Source organism: Aquarana catesbeiana, linkage group LG04 (assembly GCF_042186555.1).
Source record: "Aquarana catesbeiana isolate 2022-GZ linkage group LG04, ASM4218655v1, whole genome shotgun sequence".
NCBI classification, from domain to species: Eukaryota; Metazoa; Chordata; class Amphibia; order Anura; family Ranidae; genus Aquarana; species Aquarana catesbeiana.
The window spans coordinates 592,109,740-592,129,647 of record NC_133327.1 but is presented as its reverse complement, the minus strand read 5'-3'; the positions used below and the strand labels follow the sequence as shown (position 1 = coordinate 592,129,647).

The following is a 19,908-nucleotide window of genomic DNA, read 5'->3' as shown; positions in this document are numbered from 1 at the left end:
TGGCACCCTGCATGTAGAATAAGGAGCCGGATACATGGATAGGGGGGCATCGCCCGTGCGCCCCTAATGGATGGGCTGCCACTGCCCCTGAACCACTTATATTTACGTTCCCCACACTTCCCCCTGCCCAGAATTACCCTGTGAAAGCTTGGTGTTGCATGTTGTTGGAGCTTACACATGATTATGTCATCCCCTCCCTTATGTGACAGTGTTATAGCTTGGCAATTGGCTACTCAAGGCTGAGCACTGCATCATAGGAAGATGATACTTGTTCTCGCAGACCTAAAGACACTAGGCATTTTGTGGTGTCTGGGACAATAGAGTAGTGGGGGAAAGGTTGAGGCTTTAAAGCGGAGTTCCACCCAAAAGTGGAACTTCCGCTCATCTGATTCCTCCCCCCTCCCCCCCTCCGGTGCCTAATAAAGGTATCTGCACCCACTTCCGGGAACAGACTCCCACGGGAGTCACACCCCCCTCCCGCACCCCCCCCCCCGCTGTCTCCTGGGAAACACACAGGTCCCAGGAGATAGCGGGGACCACTTAGAACGCGCAGCGCGACTTGCGCATGCGCAGTAGGGAACCGGGAAGTGAAGCCGCAACGCTTCACTTCCTGATTCCCCTCACAGAGAATGGCGGTGGCAGCAGCCGAGAGCCGAACGATTGATCGGCCTCGGCTGCCAACATCGCTGGACTCCAGGACAGGTAAGTGACCATTTATTAAAAGTCAGTAGCTGCAGTGTTTGTAGCTGCTGGCTTTTAATATTTTTTTTTCTAGGTGGACTCCCTCTTTAAAGAGACTCTGTGAATGTGCCCTGACTGATACTGAATAATTAAAATATATATTGAGTACTTATGCAGTATGTCTTCTGTATATCTAAGAGTATATCTACAGTGGCAAAAATAATTATTTGATCCCCTGCAGATTTTGTTAGTTTGCCCACTCATTTTTATCATAGGTGTATTTTTAATGAAAGAGACAGAATATCAACCAAAAATCCAGAAAAATACAAATATTATAAATTGAGTTGCAGTTCAGTGAGTAAAATAAATATTTGATCTCCTACCAACCAACAATAATTCTGGCTCCCACAGACTACAGACTGGCTACAGTATGTGCTCATGTGGTACACAGATTAGTCCTGTCAATTTAAGAAGGTGCTCCTAATGAAAGCTTGTTATGTGTATAAAAGACACCTGTCCACAGAATCTCTTTCTTCCATTCAAACCTCTCCATCATGGGAAAGACCAAAGAGCTGTCAAAGAACGTCAGGGACAAGATTGTAGACCTGCACAAGGCTGGAATGGGCTACAAGACCATCAGCAAAAAGCTTGGTGAGAAGGAGACAACTGTTGAAGCGATTATTCGCAAATGAAAGAAATAAAAATAACTATCAATCGCCCTCGGTCTGGAGCTCAATGCAACATTTTACCTCATGGGGTAAGGATGATCATGAGAAAAGTGAGGAATCAACCTAGAACTAAATGGGAGGAGCTTGTGAATGATCTCAAGGCAGTTGGGACCAAATTCACCAAAAATAACATTGGTAACATAATACACCACCATGGATTGAAATCCTGCAGCGCCCGCAGGGTCCCTCTCCTCAAGAAGGCACATGTACAGGCCCGTCTGAAGTTTGCCAACATCTAAATGATTCAGAGAAGGATTTGGAGAAAGTGCTGTGGCCAGATGAGACCAAAATTGAGCTCTTTGGCATTAACTTGACTCACCGTGTTTGGAGGAAGAAAAATCCAGACTATGACCCTAAGAATACCTTCCCTACAATCAAGCACAGAGGTGGAAACATTATGCTTTGGGGCTGTTTTTGGGGGCCAATGGAAGGGGTCATGTATTGTAAAATCTTGGATGAGGACCTTCTTCCCTCAGCCAAAACACTGAAGATGGGTCGTGGATGGGTCTTCCAGCATGACAATGACCAAAAACATACCACCAAGGCAACAAATGAGTGACTCAAGAAGAAGCACATTAAGGTGATGGAGTGGCCTAGCCAGTCTCCAGACCTTAATCCTATAGAAAATGTATGGAGGGAGCTGAAACTTCAAGTTGCCAAGCGACAGCCAAGAAACTTTAAGGAATTAGAGAAGATCTGTAAAAAGATTGGACCAAAATCCCTCCTAAAATGTGTGCAAACCTGGTAACCAACTACAAGAAACGTCTTACCTCTGTGCTTGCCAACAAGGGTTTCTCCACCAAGTACTAAGGTGTCCTTTTATGAAACTGAGATCAGCAGCGATCCCAAGTCTCACCGCTGATCTCAGCTCATAACCAGTTTATGAAACTGAGATAATCAGTGGAGAACACGTTCTCCGCTGATTATCTCAGCACAGTGAGAATTTGTAACTGACTTCACAGAAACGGCCAGTTTATGAAGGTGCGATCTCAGCACCTCACTGGCAATCTGTGACAGAATTCTCACTTTCTGATTCACCATTTCAGAAGTGGAGAATCAGAGTGAGAAGCATGAAACTGGTGAAATTTATAGTGTATATATATATATATATATATATATATATATATATATATATATATATATATATATATATATATATATATATATATATATATCTATTATATATATATTATATATTATATATATATAGATATATATAGATATATGTATATATTTTTTTTTAGATGTTCACGTCTCTGGCTGGGTTCACACTTGTGCAATGCGTGAACCAGCGTGATTCCTAAGTGGGTTTTCACATCGCACCTACATTGACATCTGCGCACCACTGCGGGTGTCAATGTAAAGTTAATGACACCCCCAGATCATTTCACAGATCGCAGTGCGAACTATGTAATGGTGCAGGAATCGGATCGCATGGGTGTTCACACCCATGCGATCCGATTCCAGTGCGGACCAAATAAAGGGTCCTGTACCATTTTGGTGCAAATGCAATATGATTTAGGGCCAGTTCCCACTGCTGCGGTGTCCGAGATCGGATGTGATTCGCACCGCACTGCAGTGCAAAATCACATCCGATCTCTGTGCAATGCGATTTCAGCCATACAGATAGTATTGCTAAATTTGCATTGCACTCGGACAAAACTCTTACAGGACCCTTTTTTTGGTCCACAGCAGAATTGGATCGCATGGGTGTTCACACCCATGCGATTCGATTACTGTCCGAGTTTGCAGATCACACTGCGATATGCGAACTGATTTGGGGGTGTTAACTTTTAGGCCCAGTTCACACTTGTGCGATGCCGGACATCGCATGTAATTCGCAGCACACTGCCATTCACATTACATGCGATGTCTGTGCGTTGCGATATCAGCCGTACAGGTAGTATGGCTGATATCGCACCGCATTCCGTGCAAACACGCACAGGACCCTTTTTTCTGTTCGGACCAGAATCGGATCGCATGTCCGGACTGTCAGTTCGCAGTGCGATATGCAAGCTGAACTGGGGGTGTCCTTAACAATGTATTGACACTCCCCAGCGATTCGCATATGGCAGTGTGAACTGACATGTGAGTCGGTGCGATGCGGGAACCCGCAGTGGATTCGCAGTGTTCTCGCATTGCACCAGTTTATCAATTTTTATGTTTATCAATTATGAAATATATTTTATTTTAATTTATTAATAAATATTTATACTTGTATACTTTATTAAAATTATTTTTTTAATGATTATAAATGTATTTTGCATTTATATGAATGGTGTATAGCTGCATTACATATGTGCATTACATTCATTTACTATACACCATTCACATTTAAATAGGGACATGTATGATCTTTAAATATTGATAAAAACAATGTTTTTTTTATAATTAGGTTAATGTATATTGTGTAGGGGGAATTTATCTTTATTATTTTATTAATATGTTGGGGAATAATGTGTGCTGATTTGTGTTAAACTTTGTATTTTATGGTTCCTCATACTGTAATCCCGCTATATCACGCGAGATTACAGTGAGAGGAGCCATTCTCAGGAGTTCCCGGCATTTGTAGATCGCTCCTCAACTCAACATGAGAAGCGATCTACACACTTTCATAAACAGGCACTGAGCGATCTCCTCTGAGAATGCCTGAGAACTGAAAAGCGGTATTTTACCGCACTTTCATAAAAGGACACCTAAGTCATGTTTTGCTTGTGGATCAAACACTTATTTTACTCAATGAACTGCAACTCAATTTATAACATTTATAACATTTGTATCATGTGCTTTTTCAGGATTTTTGGTTGATATTCTGTCTCCATCATTTAAAATACACCTATGATAACAATTATAGACCCTTCATTTCTTTGTAAGTGGGTAAACTTACAAAATCTGCAGGGGATCAAATAATTATTTTCACCACAGTATAATGTTGACAGTCAGTTTGTTCACAAGAAAACAAGAAATGTCTTCTGTTGGGTTAAGCACAAAGGTAACCAATACGACAGCAATACATTGAGATAACAATGCAAGTAATTTCTCTTCTAAGTACTATGTTGTGCTTCAATTCTAAAGCTGAAAAACTGTTAAAACTGCATTATCTATTACTAGGGATGTTTACTATTAGCACCTGGCTACAGTAGTGTCTGCATCCAAAATAAATGTATAGTTCCAGATTTCACTCTTTTCAAAGAAACTCTTTCAAACTATGTAATTATATCCAAGAATTACCTGGAGCAATCTGTGGGAACAATAAGGGCTCTTTCACACAGGGGATCCGTATGTCCGTTTTTCATCCTTCCGTTTTCGGATGAAAAACGGACATACATGTATCCCTATGGAGCGTCGGATGTCAGCGGTGACATGTCCGCTGACATCCGACGCCGCTCCGATCCGAAAAGTGTAACGGAGGAAAAACCTACTTTTCCATCCGTTTTCGGATCGGATCGGGTGACGACGGACACTACGGTCCGTCATCATCCGATCCCCCATAGGGGAGAGCGGCGCTCTGACAGGTCCGTAGCTGCACAGCGTGCAGCGATGGACCTGTCATCTTTCTGCTCAGCGGGGATCGGCGGAGCGATCCCCGCTGAGCCAGCGGGTGTTCACGGGGCGGATCATCACTGATCCGCCCCGTGTGAAAGAGCCCTAAAACAAAAGTAGCTGCTTTAGGCAGTATAGTATACAACATCCTTTCTCAGTCTTTAAAGTCTCTAAATTGTAGCTATAAAATACATTTAAAATATTGTATTTGAAATATAGGCTAATTAAAGTGGGGTTCCACCCAAAAAAAAAAAAAACTACATGAAAAATCCTAAAAAAAAATACAAAAAAAATTGGATTTTTTTTTTTTTTTTTAACTTACCTCTAAATGCCTGTTGCTAGGTGGCCCCTCGTAGTCTGCCTCTTCCAGTGCCTGGGCTGGTTACATCACTTCCCCCTTGGCACAGGAAGGGCTCAGCTCTGCTCCCTCCCTCCTGTCAATCATCTGGGACCCATTACAGGTCCCAGGTGACTGAGCGGCCAATCACGGCGCGCGGCACCACTCGCGCATGCGCAGTGGGTGCCAGGCTGTGAAGCCACAGCCTGGCGCCCACAGTTGCAATGCTGGCGCCGCTGAACGGAGGGGGAGACGAGCGGGACCCTGGGACAAGTAAGTGTCCAATTAAAAATAAGCAGCTGCAGTATTTGTAGCTGCTGACTTTTAATTTTTGTTTTTTTTGACTGGACCTCGGGTGGAACTCCTCTTTAAGGTGAATACAGACAGATTGGAATTTAACTGGTTTAGCACGAACCAGATAATTTTTGATCTTTGTGTGACCCTTCCTGTTTGACAGCAATCAGTAGGTCAACTACTGCTGAATGACCATGCTGGAAAACTTTCATTGATCAGAGGCTTGCAGCCTCTGATCATGTATTCTGATAGCAGAGAATCCCCTCAGTCAGAATACAATTTCACAGCGAGGATGATTCCTCCATCCACCTTGCTTGTGTGGATAGGGGAATCTGTAAATGTATTTATTTTTTTTGTTTAGCCCATTGGCTGAAGGAAAAAAAAACTAATTTACAGATTCCTCTATCCACTAATATCAACTAATAAACAAATTTTCTTTTCAAAATCAGATTTTGTGCGTTTTTTGATCTGATTATGTGACCATTGATATTCGAAATGCGACCAACCAAGCCTTCAATTTCACCTCATGTTGCTACAGAAAATAATTTTCATGGCCGGGAATCTCCTTTTCTTTCCGGGAATTTTCTTTTCTTGCACTCATGTGCATTCCCTTTTCTATTACATTTCTTGCACGATTGTCCCATCATTGATTAGAAAATCGTTAGTTTTTCCAAAAATTTCCAACATGCCCGATTACTCAAATGTGATTACCACACGAAAACCGGCTGTTGCTGCAGCCCACTAATGGTGCGAAATTCAAACGAAAATTCTTATATAAGGTTTTCTAAAGAAATTTTTTTCGAAATTTGACCCGTGTATGGCCAGCCTAACAGTATAAATCAGGCTTTGGAGTATTTGACACATAGAGAAAACAATTATTTTACACTCCTCCACCACCTCTAATTGATTTAGTAATAATCCTGAAATGAATAAAAAAAATAAAAATAATACTGACTAGAAATGTAAGACAGACAGTGAAAATGTTAATGTCGCTTTACATTGGTAGTCAGTAAAAAAATGCCTTCTTATATTGGTGGTCAGTGCAGTGCACCCTTACTTTGGTGGTTAGTGGAAAAGTCAGCCCTTACCATTGTTGGTCAGTGGATGAAGGAGTCCCTTACACTGGTGATCAGTGGAAGAAGGGCCCCTTAAATTGGTGGTCAGTGGAAAGAATGACACAGGTATCACCAGATGGAAAATAAATTCACTACTGTTCAAGGAACCCCTAGTAACCTTTGTAGGACCACTTGAATTACACGTAACAATGGCTGGTATGCAGTATAATCTGTTAGTATGTACCTTTTGGTTTAAAATTTCAACTTTTTGTTGTTTTAAAAATCAGGTAATTACCAGTGGCTGGAGTATAGCACTGTCTTCCCGCAGCCAGTTCTTATTGATCCCCAGTGCCGCCATCTTGGTCATAGCTGGCTCCCCACTGCTCGAGTGTGAGCTTGCGCATTCGTGAATGGCCCTCCAGCTTCCTGGGACATGTGATATGTACCAAGAGAGAAAAAAAATGCTTTAAAATCCCCAGGAATAGGTTCTGCTCAGATGTCAATGCAAGCTTTATAGTACTATGTGTTTGCAAAACATAATTATTTTATAACATAATGATAAGCTTTCACATACTTGTTTCTTTTAGAAAAGTTATTTCTGTGTTTTTCCAAAACACACATCAAACCAATAGCAGACAGCAGTGTTGTAAGGATGTGTGCGAGGACGCGTCATCTGTATTCAATGTCATACCTTTTGTTGTGATTGCATTTCACAGGAAATTCTGCACGATGTGCACTTTATGCATTATTTAATCCTCTCAGCATTCTGCTTAATCAGAGCTCTGTTTATGTTAGGTAAAAGCACAGAAGAGCTTGTTGTGGAGCCAGTTGAACAGAATATATAGAAAACCTGCCTGTATACCTTAAGCGCCAGGCCAGGATGAAGCCCCCCTCGGGAAGTCAGACCAGGCCTAAGCGCCAGGCCAGGATGAAAGCCACCCTCTGGAAATCAGGCCAGGCTTAAGCGCCAGGCCAGGATGAAGCCCCCTTGGGAAGTCAGGCCAGGCTTAATCACTTGCCCACCATGCTATAGCCGAATGACAGCAACAGCATGGCTGGCCAGTTCTGGGGAGGGCATCATATGATGTCCTCCTGTGGTTGCGCCTGCTGTGACGTGCGGTTGGCGTGCTCTGTGATTACTGTGTCACTAGGACATTGCTGATCACAGATTGGGGTAAAGGGCCAATCACAATTTTTAGGAAAAATATATATAATTAGCAAAAAATATACTTTGCAAAAAAAATTTAAAAAAACAGTGGTGATTAAATACCACCAAAAGAAAGCTCTATTTGTGTGAAAAATTATAAAAATTTCTTATGAGTAAAGTGTTCAATGACTTTACAATGCAATTGTCATTCAAAGTGTGACAGCGCTGAAAGGTGAAAATTGGTCTGAGCAGGAAGGGGGTAAAAGTGCCCAGTAGGCAAGTGGTTAAAAATGTCCAGACACTATTCCGTTCATAGTACTTTAAGAAAATAGGCTTATTGATTGATTGATAAAACAAGGAGCGGGGCGGCCATACATGGATCGAAATTTAGCAAGTTTAGCAGGAACCAGCAGAATTTTAATCCAAGCAGGCTGCTTGTATAGAAGTAGATCTACTGATTGACTTCTGTAAACCAGCCTGTCAGGTTTTTCCCAAATGATTAGTGTGTTCTGATAGGGGGGAAGTTTTCCAGCTGTCAGTACACACAATATCACAGCGGGAGGGATTCGCCCACCTACCTCGAATGTCTAGATGGGGAAATCTGGCCATTTTTTTTGTTTGTTCAACCCATTGGTTGTACAAAAAAAGTATAGCAAGTTTCTTTTCCAATGTTTTTATTGAAATCAAATTTTAACAGATAACAAGGTTCACATTGATACAGGTTTTGTGTCTACAGTAATATTACAATAGTGAATCTCAAATTAGCGTAAATGGCTCATTATATAACTGTGCTAAGGCACCTAAGACACCTAACACACATAGAAGATATTGCAGTGAAATTCCCTGAAGAGGGACTGTCATGTAATGTGGTTCATTTCCCAACTTGGGGTTATAACAGAAAACTTAGGTATTAGGTATACTTCTAGGATTAATATACTGTAGAGCCCGATGTCATGCGTATAGTAACCCCTCTGTGGGGACAAAGTTTAATAGTTTGTATGTAGAGAGAAAAGAAAAGGAAAGGGAGAAAGAAAGAAGAGGAAGAAAAGAAAAGAAAAGGAGAAGTAGAGTGTGCGAACGATCTCCACGTTCCAAGCCGCTGACCCCCCCCCCCGCCCCTCACGGCGACTGGAGATACCTAATCCAAGGGTTCCAAACCCTTTCAAATCTATCTTGTTGGTCGCGAAGAATACTAGTTAATTTTTCATTTATCATAATCCAAGAAATTTTGTTTTTAACTAATGCCAAATTTATCAAGGGGGTTTTCCATGCTCGCGCTATGGTTATCTTAGCTGCTAGGAGGATAAAAAAGATAAGGGATCTGAGATGCCTGGGTAGTTCGCTCGAGAGATCCGAAAATAATGCCGTCTTAACATTTTTAGGTATGTTCACTCCAGTCACCGAATAAACCAAGTTAAAAAGTCTTATCCAAAATCTCTTGACCTTCGGACATGTCCACCAGATGTGGAGCATTGTGCCCTCTTGGCCACACCTCCTGAAACAGAGAGGCGATGCATCTGGGTAGATTTTGGTTATCCGTGTTGGAACTAGGTACCATCGTGACAATACCTTATAGTTCGCCTCTACTAGGGAAGTGTTCAGAATTCCCCTGTGTATCATGGTTGACCACCTGGACCAAATGTCCTCATCAATCGTCTCCCCCAGGTCCGCCTCCCAAGCTAATTGGTAGGGAAGTTTAGAGCCCTGGTCTGTTAGTAGAACATATAACTCTGAAATACTACCTCGCGTTTCAGGCCCTCTTAGGCATTTGTTTTCATAGGGTGTTCTAGTGGTGTTGTCCCCCTGGTTTCTGCATAGTGAGTGTAAGTAATAAGTAATTTGGGAGAGTCGAAAGGACTCGGCCAGGGGCATATCTAGAGTGTCTCGAAAATAGGAGGGTTTTCTGATGCCCTTATGATCTATAAAATGTGCTATCTTGTACAAGCCTTTATTGATCCACCAAGCAAACTGTTGTGGATGTTGTCCTGGGGGAAAGTGCGGGTTCCCAAAAATGGGGGCAACTGGAGTATGTGGTGACCTAAGAGAGTATATTTTGCACATCCTATCCCAAAGGCTCAGTGAGTGAGATAGAGAGGGGCTCATAATGGCTCTGCGTTCCTTAGAAGGCAGCCACATTAGAAGGTCCATAGGGAGAGGAGAGCTCGCTTGTGCCTCTAGGTTGACCCAATCAGGGCGATAGGATGTAGAATAAATTTGGTAAAGTTGTGCCAACTGGGCCGCTCTATAGTAACGCAAAAAGTGTGGTACCCCTAATCCACCCTGTCCCTTTGAGACATACAAGGAAGATCGAGCCACCCTGCAACCTCCCCGGCTCCAAATGAATTTAAAGGTTAATGATTGGAGTTTTTTAAAAAATGTTGTAGGAACTGAAATCGGAAGGGACCTAAAATAATAAAGAATTCTAGGAAGGGTCATCATTTTGACGGTACTTATCCTGCCCAACCAAGAAAGACTATGGTTCTGCCAATTCTTTAAGTCCTCCATCGTGGAAGAGAGAAGAGGGGTGTAATTAGCCTTGTATAGAGTAGATATGTCTGGGGTGAGTTTTACACCTAGGTAAGGAAGGGCCTGTTTGCACCACCTAAATGGAAAAGAAGCGCGTATAGAGGTCAGGGTTGAGGTAGGTAGATTAATATCCATTGCCTCTGATTTAGACTGATTGACCTTCAGGCCTGATACTATTCCAAAGTCAAAAAGTAGTGAAGCCAAGTTAGGCAGGGTCGTAATAGGATCTGTGATAAATAATAAAAGATCATCTGCAAATAATGCACATTTATGATCTCTGCCTCCACTGTATACGCCATGTATATTAGGATTAGACCTGATGGCGATCGCCACCGTTTCTATGGCAACTATGAATAAGAGTGGTGAAAGGGGACAGCCTTGCCTGGTTCCTGTTCTAATTTGTATCAGGTCTGATTTGTGGCCAAAAGCTACAATGTTAGCTGAGGGGGTAGAGTACAGTACAGATAATAGAGAGAGGAATTTAGATCCAAAATTCCATTTTCTCAAGATATGAAACAAAAAAGGCCAAGAAAGGGAATCAAAGGCCTTATGAAGGTCTAATGATAGCAACATTCCCCGTCTGGTTCCTAAGCCATCCCAATCCGAGTGGAGCAAAGATATAATGTCTACGGCCCTGCGGATTTGATCTGCCGCTTGTCGCCCCGGGACAAAGCCCACCTGATCTATATGGACATATTTTGCTAGGAAGGTATTAAGTCTATTAGCGTAAATTTTGGTTAATAATTTCAAATCCATATTAATAAGCGATATAGGGCGATAATTTGTCACCTCACTGTGGTCTTTGTCAGGCTTTGGTAGTAGGCAGATATTGGCTCTATTTAGGTCTCCCCCCAAGTGAGCCCCATCACGCAGGGCCATGAAAAATTCCAATAAGTGGGGTGCTAATATTTGGGCAAATTTCTTATAGTAAGAGGCGGAGAACCCGTCTGGACCTGGAGTTTTTGAGGCATGAGCTTGTTTTATTGCCGACATTACCTCTTCTAAAGTGATGGCCTCATCCATTATTTCCTTATGTGAGTCAGATAGGGATGGGAGAGGTAGGTCCTTAATAAAATCATCTATAGCACCAGGTTGTAAATTCTCCGGCTCTTTATATAAGGAGGTGAAATAAGAATGGAAAAGATTTAGTATCTTTTGCGGATTTTGTGTAAGGGACCCGTCAGGCTGTCTAATCTTTGGGACTGTCCTGCGACGAGGCCTGGGAGTCAGTCTGCGTGCTAACAGTGTTCCCGGCTTATCTGTTTGGGTATAAAATTTTGCCTGTGTCCATCGAAGGTTTTTTTCTGCCCTGGTTGTTAAACAAAGGTTTAGGTCCAATCTAGCCGAGTCAATCTGAGTCCTTAGATCCAGATCAGGATTATTTTTGTGTCGGGTTATCAGGTTGGACAGCTCGCGATCCTTTTGACTAATTATTGAATCAGAGGTTTTCTTCAGCCTTGAGGCAGTCTGAATGAAATATCCCCTGATAGTTGCTTTATGTGCCGCCCAAGTATTCACTACAGAAGTGTCCCTAGGGTCATTCTGAGCAAAATACTCTGTGATCTTTTGTTCGATATCAAAGCAGATTGAGGGATTACTGAGTAAAGAGTCATTCAATCTCCAAGGGGCCGGGCCTGAATAACATTGTAAGGAGTCACATGCTGTCCAAACTGCTGAGTGGTCAGACCACGTCACGTCTATTATTTTACTAGTGTGGAATATAGAGATTGTCTGTGAAACCGTGAAAAAGTGATCTATTCTAGAGTAGGTGTTATGGACGTGTGAGTAAAAGGTGTAGTCTTTCTTGGATGGATTAAGTTCCCGCCATAGATCAATTAGATTATGATAGTGTAACATTTTGGCCAGCTTAAAGCCGATTTTGGGGAAATGGCTCCGGGGAGTTGAGAGCCGCCTCGTCTTATCAAGTATGGAGTCTAGGGCCACATTGGAGTCACCCCCAAACAGGACTGTGCCCTGTAGTTCCGGGGTCGTTTTGTGTAAAAGTTTCCGAAAGAAGGGCAATTGCCCTGAGTTCGGAGCATAATATGAGATTAAAGAAACTAAATTGCCCTCCAGATGACCCACCACCATGAGGTAACGGCCCTCTGGATCCGCCACAAGCTTCTCCAATGAGAAGGTCACTCGCTTAGAAAAACAAATGGCCACCCCTCCAGTTTTCCCGGGTCCGTTCGCTAAGTAGAATTGGGGATAATAATGGTGTAAGAAAGTAGGGTTATAGGTTGGAGAGAAGTGCGTTTCTTGAAGAAATAGCACATCGGCCCTAAGTGATTTATAATGTTGAAAGGCCATTCTGCGCTTAACTGGCGAATTCAGGCCCTGTACATTATGGGAAATAAATCCAAAGGGGTGATTCTTATTGGTGGTTGCCATGATACACAAGGGAAAAAAGGTTATCACCTACCAGTTCCCAGAAAGTCGTGAGGCATCTTTCCTCAAGAGGTGGAGTCAGCGGGACGGCCAGAGCCCGGAGCCGTGGGATCGCAGCGAAATGGAAAAAAAATACAGAAAAATTAGTGGAAAAATTAGTGGAGAGAGGAAATGAGGGTGAGTGACCCAAGGGAGAGTCACTCAGGATAAGTAGAGAACTAGTATACAATTGTACCAGTCGTAATTGTAAAAGCATAGTAAACAAATGGGGAAATCTCCCCTACTCCTTTTGGAAGTAGTACCGGGTCGATAGACCCTGTACCCAGTTTGGTTTCGGTCCCGCCACTCTGTGGGAGGATCGGAAGCAAACAAGGCGAATGACTGCCACAACTGGCCTCCGCCAAACCCTGCAATATACTTATAAATGTTCATGGCACATACTAATAGCATATTAAGGGAGTCCCAAGATTCAAATTAGTGAATTAGTAGATAAAGTGCAGTGGAGAGTCAACTTGTCATTATTATTGGTAAAGGACTGGCTCAGTATTGGGATATGCCCATAAAGTTGACCTCCAATTTAACCAAGGGAGTTTTATAACTGTGAAATAAAAATGTTATAGAAAAAATTCTTAAACGGATTTAACTTTGATCCCGCCCACGGATCAACACAAAAAGTAAAATGGTGGCAACTGTCACAAAGGTAGGTTTATGAAGCAGAAAGGTATCCATCATTCTCAAGGGGGTTTAGCTTTCAGCTTAGCCTTGCTTCTGGTTGAGCGCCAAATTGGTGATAGGGGGCACTTGGGTGACCTGTCTGGTGGAGTACGAGGCTGTGATGGACGTGGGGAGTCCTTGTGTTCCACGGAGATCAAACCCAGCCTTTTCAACATCGCTTCGCCCTCCTGAAAAGTGGAAAATGAGTGTTTCTTGCGTTGGTAGGTGAATGCCAGGCGGAAAGGAAAGGCCCAATGGTATTTAATGCCATTTGTTATAAGAGGCTGTAGTAGCGGTTTGAGTGCCCTGCGTTTTTGGACAGTGGCGGGAGAGATATCTGCAAAGATTTGGATAGGGTGTTCATGGAGGTGAAGATCCATTATTTCTCTGGCCTTGAACATCACCTGTTCCTTAACTGAATAATAATGCGGCTTCACAATGATGTCACGTGGCAAACCATCGGCGCGGGGCTCAGCTAAGGCCCTGTGAGCCCTATCCAGCTCTAATTTATGGGAAGGGAGATCTGGTAATAAGTGAGAAATCAGTTCTTTGCTCACCGCCATTGTGTCCGCGAAGGACTCAGGGATCCCGCGTATTCTAAAATTGTAACGGCGTGAGCGATTTTCCAAATCGTCAATTTTATTAAGGGCTTCTTCCAAACGTTGTTGTACAACTTCAATGCAGTCGGTATTTTGGTTAGTTCTGGCGATGGTCTCATCTAGTTTGGACTCTATGGTCCCTATGCGAGTTCCCAGCTCCTGGAATTCACCCTTCAAATCAGCTGTAATGCGTTTAGTCGCTTTCTCTAGCCCCTGATCTAGCAATGCAGAAAAGCGTGCTATTATGGTTGGGTCCCCTGGATAGTCCAGCGGTGAGGCATTAGAGAGACAGGGTGTGGGGGGAGGGCTGTCTTCCATATTTCCCTGGCTGAGCATTGCCTCACAAAAGGCTTTGTCTATTTCAGAGCTCTGGGAAGAGAATAAATCTCCTGCAGGTGATGGTACAGTGTGGTGAGTGGAGTAATCAGCCTGCTCACCTGTCCCAGCTGTTAACAGGGCTTCTCCAGGCTGGATGTGTGGGGGATCCTGTGTGATCCGTTGTGTACGCTGTGTCGGCGGCGGTGCCGGCGCCATCTTAGCCGTCTGGGCGCCCTCCAGGGATTTCCTCCTGTTGCCGCTTTAAGGCTGGATAGCGTCTTTTGGGGGGTTTATACCGGCCCCTGATCGTGTCGGGAATCGGACCGGGTCTGTGGTGAGAGCGGGCGGGACCGCTGTGAGCAGGGATCGGCGGAGTTATGCCAGCGTGGAGCGGAGCTGCAGATTTAAGCGTCCGCCATCTCCAGCCGCGCGCATGCGCCCCTAGTATAGCAAGTTTCAAGCTGCCCCATAGATTTAGCTTTTGTCTTACAGCCAATGGGCTAATCAAAGAAAAAAACTGATGCCCTGTACACACGACTGGTTTTGCCGTCGGAATAAACTCTTAAGGTTTTTCCGACAGAGTTCTGATGGATTTTCTTTCAAGCTGTCTTGCATACACACGGTCACTCCAAATTCCGACCGCCCAGAACGCGGTGACATACAACACGTACAACGGGACTAGAAAATGGACGTTCAATAGCCAGTAGCCAATAGCTTCCGTCTCGTACTTGCTTCAGAGCATAAGTCCGTCTGAATTTTCGACAGAAAAAGTCCAATGGGGCATACACAGGGTCGGAATACACGTTGAAAAGCTCCCATCGGAACTCTTTCTGTCGGAAATTCCAATCGTGTGTATGCGGAATAACAGATTCCTCCAGCCACACAAGCGGAGTAGATGAAGAAATCCTCCCCACTGTGCCAATGTATTCTGACAGCAGGGACTTCTCTGCTGTCAGAATATACTAATCAGTGACTGCATATGATTGACTGCAGTTGCTGATCGGCAAAAGTTTTCCAACAACTTCTGTCGAACGGGAATGGCCATAGATAGATCAAAATTGTCTGGTCCCTGCTGAACTGGCCTAATTTCGATCCATCTATGGCCAACTTTACTGTAACTTGCGGTTTCCTAAACCAGTACAGTTCACTAAAGTGAACAGTTATTTCAATCATTAACAGTGTGTATCAGGTTCAACTGGAACCGCTAACATGTTTGTTTGGTAGCCTTAAGGAGGAGTTGTACTCTCCCTCTGTTTACATAGCTCTCATTAGGCTTTTATATTTAGCTAGAAAGCGAATAGCTCGGTTCTGGCTCTCCACACATTCTCCGACGAGTAAGCAATGGATCCAAGTGGTTAACACCATATTCATTCATGAAAAAAAAAACATCTATTATCATAGCAATTCTCCAAAGAAATTTGTAAATATTTAGCAATGCTGGTTGAATACTGTGGGAAAAGCACCCCTAAAACTGGTTATTGATAGATTTTAACAGGGAAAGCCAGACTAATATATCAGACCTAGTCTCACAGTCTTAGGAGCTCAACTATAAAATTGCTAATAAGTCATATGACTTATGCCGCTAGCATGCTCCTTATAAGTGTCAGCGCTGTATTATTCCAGGTTGCTTATTGTTTCTTAATTGTATGTTTTCTTGTTTCTAGTTTGGATTACAAGTACAGGGTATTGCATACTAAATATACTTATTATGCTGCGTATGAGTAAGTATATAGTTTGTATGGCTATACTTTGCAATTACTTTTTTTTTATTAAAGACTATATGCCTGAATACCTGTACACTGTAATACCATGTGTTTTGGTTTCAATAAACTTTTCTTTGATTAAAAAAAAAATGAACAGCTACTAGCTATGGTAACACAGGCAAGCTGGAGGGATCTAAGGCCCAAGTGAAAAGGGCCATTGAAACTGGAACACCTGTGCAGGCAAACACGGCCATTGCACAGGCGTATGTTATAGTACACCTTTGTGAATGAGGTCTAAAAGTACAGTACACTTGAAAAATGCCTAAAAAGTCATAATAAAAACAATTATATCCTCAAATTATTAGGAAAACAATCACATCATCTACATACACTGACAAATTTCGGATTGCACAGCAAGAAAAGATTATCGTTTAATAATAAACCCATTGTATGATTATATATTGTGTATTTATGAATACCAACGTAATAAAAAAGTCCCATGGTGTATGTATTATTAGGATTACATATTTGCACTGTATGGTGCGCCCATTTGTTTGAATGTGTGATCGTATACTGTGTGTACACTTGAAAAGTGCATTATTAAAATAAAAACTATAGTATATTAAATTTATTAGGAAAACAATCATATCCATTGACAGACACAAACAAGCTTCACCAATATATGGGCAGAATGATTATACCCCTACGAGTATGCTTTGGAGAGCATGGAAGGAGTGTTGAGAAAGGATTAGCGAGATACAGTGTTTCTTAGCATTTTGCCACATACCAAAATAAGGACCCAAGCAAACTAGGCGTTTATGCAATTCAAGCCATCCCTTGCTCTGTCTGATGGGTTTAAAAAGCTTTGTGCCTAGGAAACATTTTGGATCTTTCAGCTTGACTGTCTACACCCTGGTGGACTTAATGAAGCGCTAGATGTCTGTACAATTATTTAGGTTTCCGTACCTTGTAGATTACTTTTTGATTTTGAGTATATGTTTATATGTACACATACTGTAGGTGTATATACTTTTATTCATATTATTATTATACAGGATTTATATAGCGCCAGTGTTAATTTAGTCGACTAAAACATTTTAGTCGACTAAAATGACTAAAACATTTTAGTCGACTAAATGAATACTATTTTAGTCGACTAAAATACGACTAAAACTAAAACAATTGAGATGACTAAAATACGACTAAAACTAAAAGCCATTTTAGTCAAAAGACTAAAATGAGACTAAAACTAAAATTCCATTTTAGTCCTAAGACTAAAATGAAACTAAAACTAAAATGCCATTTTAGTCTAAAGACTATGACTAAAACTAAATTGCAATTACTGAAATGTACTGGAGATGTTAGTCGACTAAAACGTAGGACATTTTAGTCGACTAAAATGTAGTGGAGATTTAGTCGACTAAATATGATTAAAATTAAATTGCAGAAGACTAAAATGAGACTAAAACTAAAATGCCATTTTAGTCCAAAGACTAAAATTAACACTGTATAGCTCCAACAGTTTACGCAGTGCTTTACAATATAAAGTGGGACAGTACAATTACAATACAGTTCAATACAGAAGGAATAGGAGGCCTGCTCGTGGAGCTTACAATCTAAAAGGAGGAGAAGGTGGTACAAAAAGTAATAGCTGCAGGGGATTATCTGATTGAGGTGACTCAAGTACAGTTCTTAGGTGGTGGTGGGGTAGGCTTCCCTGAATAAATGAGTTTTGAAGGATCGCCTAAAGGCGGACAGGGTGGGAGCTGACTAGACATAGTAGGGCAAGGAGTTCCAGAGGATGGGAGAGGCTCCGGAGAAGTCCTGGAAGCAAGTGTGGGAGGAGGTAACAAGGGAGCTAGAGAGCAGGAGGTCTTGGGAAGAGCGGAGGGGACGATTTGGGAGATATCTGCAGATGAGGTTGATGATGTAGCTGGGGGCGATGTTGTGGATGACCTTGTATGTTGTGGTTATTATTTTGAATTCCATACGATGGGTTAGCCAGTGAAGAGATTGGCAGAGAGGAGCAGCAGTCATGGATCTGTTGAGGTGTATTAGTCTAACAGCAGCATTTATAATAGACTGAAGGGGTATAGCCTGTAAAAAGATAGGCCAGTGAGAAGGGAGTTACAGTAGTCAAGGCAGGAAATAACCAAGGAGTAAGTACGTTGTTTGTGGTGTTTGTTAGGATTGAGTTCACCTGCTGGTGGCACTGTGGTATTCCAGGCTGATTGCTGCAGTTCCAGTGTCCACCAGCAGGTGTCTCCTAGAAGCCAGCAGGCTTTAACCACTTAAGGACTTTAAGGATTTTCCCCCTTAATGACCAGGCCATTGTTTGCGATACGGCACTGCATCGCTTTAACTGACAATTGCGCGGTCGTGCGACGCTGTAACCAAACAAAATTGATGTCCTTTTTTTCCCACAAATAGAGTTTTCTTTTGGTGGTATTTGCTCACCTCTGCGATTTTTATTGTTTGCACTATAAACAAAAAAAGAGTGACAATTTTGAAAAAAAAATAATATTTTTTACTTTTTGCTATAATACATATCCAAAATACAATGTTAAAAAACACATTTTTTCATCAGTTTAGGCCAATACGTATTCTTCTACATATTTTTGGTTAAAAAAAAAAATCGCACTAAGTGTATATTGATTGGTTTGCGCAAAAGTTATAGCGTCTACAAAATAGGGGATATATTTATGGCATTTTTAGTGGGACTGCGACATTGCGGTGGACAGATCAGATATTTATACAGCTATCAGAGCTAAAAATAGCCACTAATTACTGTATAAATGTCACTGGCAGGGAAGGGGTTAACACTAGGGGGCGATAAAGGGGTTAAATGTATTCCCTGGGAGGTGTTTCTAACTGTATGGGGAATGGGCTGCCTGGGAGTAGAGAGACCTAATCACTAGGAACAGCAGATCACTCTGTTCTGCCCTTACAGAAAGGAGATCTGTCTGTTTACATTGACAGATCCCCGTTCTGTCTCTCTGTGGAGCGATTCCTGCTGGCCGCTACCATCGGATTCGATTAGGAACCGATCAATTCCCAGGCCCAGGCCAGTGATATCTGGCCTGGACCTGGTGATCGGTCCAGACGAATGAGATCCTTCCCCTGTTGTGTAAGTGTAAACACTGACAGGGGAAGTAATGTCATCTCTCCCCGTGTCGGTCTTTTCCGTCACAGAGTGAGTGCACCAACACTACACTGACACCATTTTCCATTGGAATTTCCGTCACACAAAATTTGAGATCTGGATCTCAAATTTTCCCACAACAAAATCTGTTGTCGTAAATTCCGATCGTGTGTACACAATTCCAACGCACAAAGTCCCACACATGCTCGGAATCAAGCAGAAGAGCCGCACTGGCTGTTGAACTTCATTTTTCTCGGCTCGTCGTACGCGTTGTACATCACCGCTTTCTTGGCACTCGAAATTTCCAACAAGATTTGTGTGACCGTGTGTATGCAAGACAAGTTTGAGCCAACATCCGTTGGAAAAAATCCATGGATTTTGTTGTCGGAATGTCCGATCGTGTGTACGTGGCATTACAGTTTTTTTGTTTGCGCTTGAATCAGTCACTAATAGGGATGGGCTATCTGTTTAACATGAGTTCGACTCGAACATTGGCTGTTCAACCGTTCGCCGAACAGCGAACAATTTGGGGTGTTCGCGGCAAATTCCAAAAGCCGCAGAACACCCTTTAGAATTCTATGGGAGCAATCTAAAGTGGTAATTTTAAAGGTTAATATGCAAGTTATTGTCATAAAAAGTGTTTGGGGACATGGGTCCTGCCCCAGGGGTCATGTATCAATGCAAAAAAAGTTTAAAAAATGGTTGTGGGGAGCAGTGATTTTAATAATGCTTA

The 19,908-nt window shown here is 42.4% G+C and overlaps 1 long non-coding RNA gene across 1 annotated transcript in view; it reads right to left on the bottom strand.

The window, feature by feature from the left end:
• LOC141140725 (uncharacterized) overlaps positions 1 to 19,908 on the bottom strand; it is a 51,782-nt gene that overhangs the window by 2,519 nt on the left and 29,355 nt on the right. The window contains exon 2 of the long non-coding RNA XR_012243990.1: positions 6,934 to 7,064. This is a non-coding gene — a long non-coding RNA (uncharacterized lncRNA). The remainder of the gene's footprint in view (positions 1 to 6,933; positions 7,065 to 19,908) is intronic.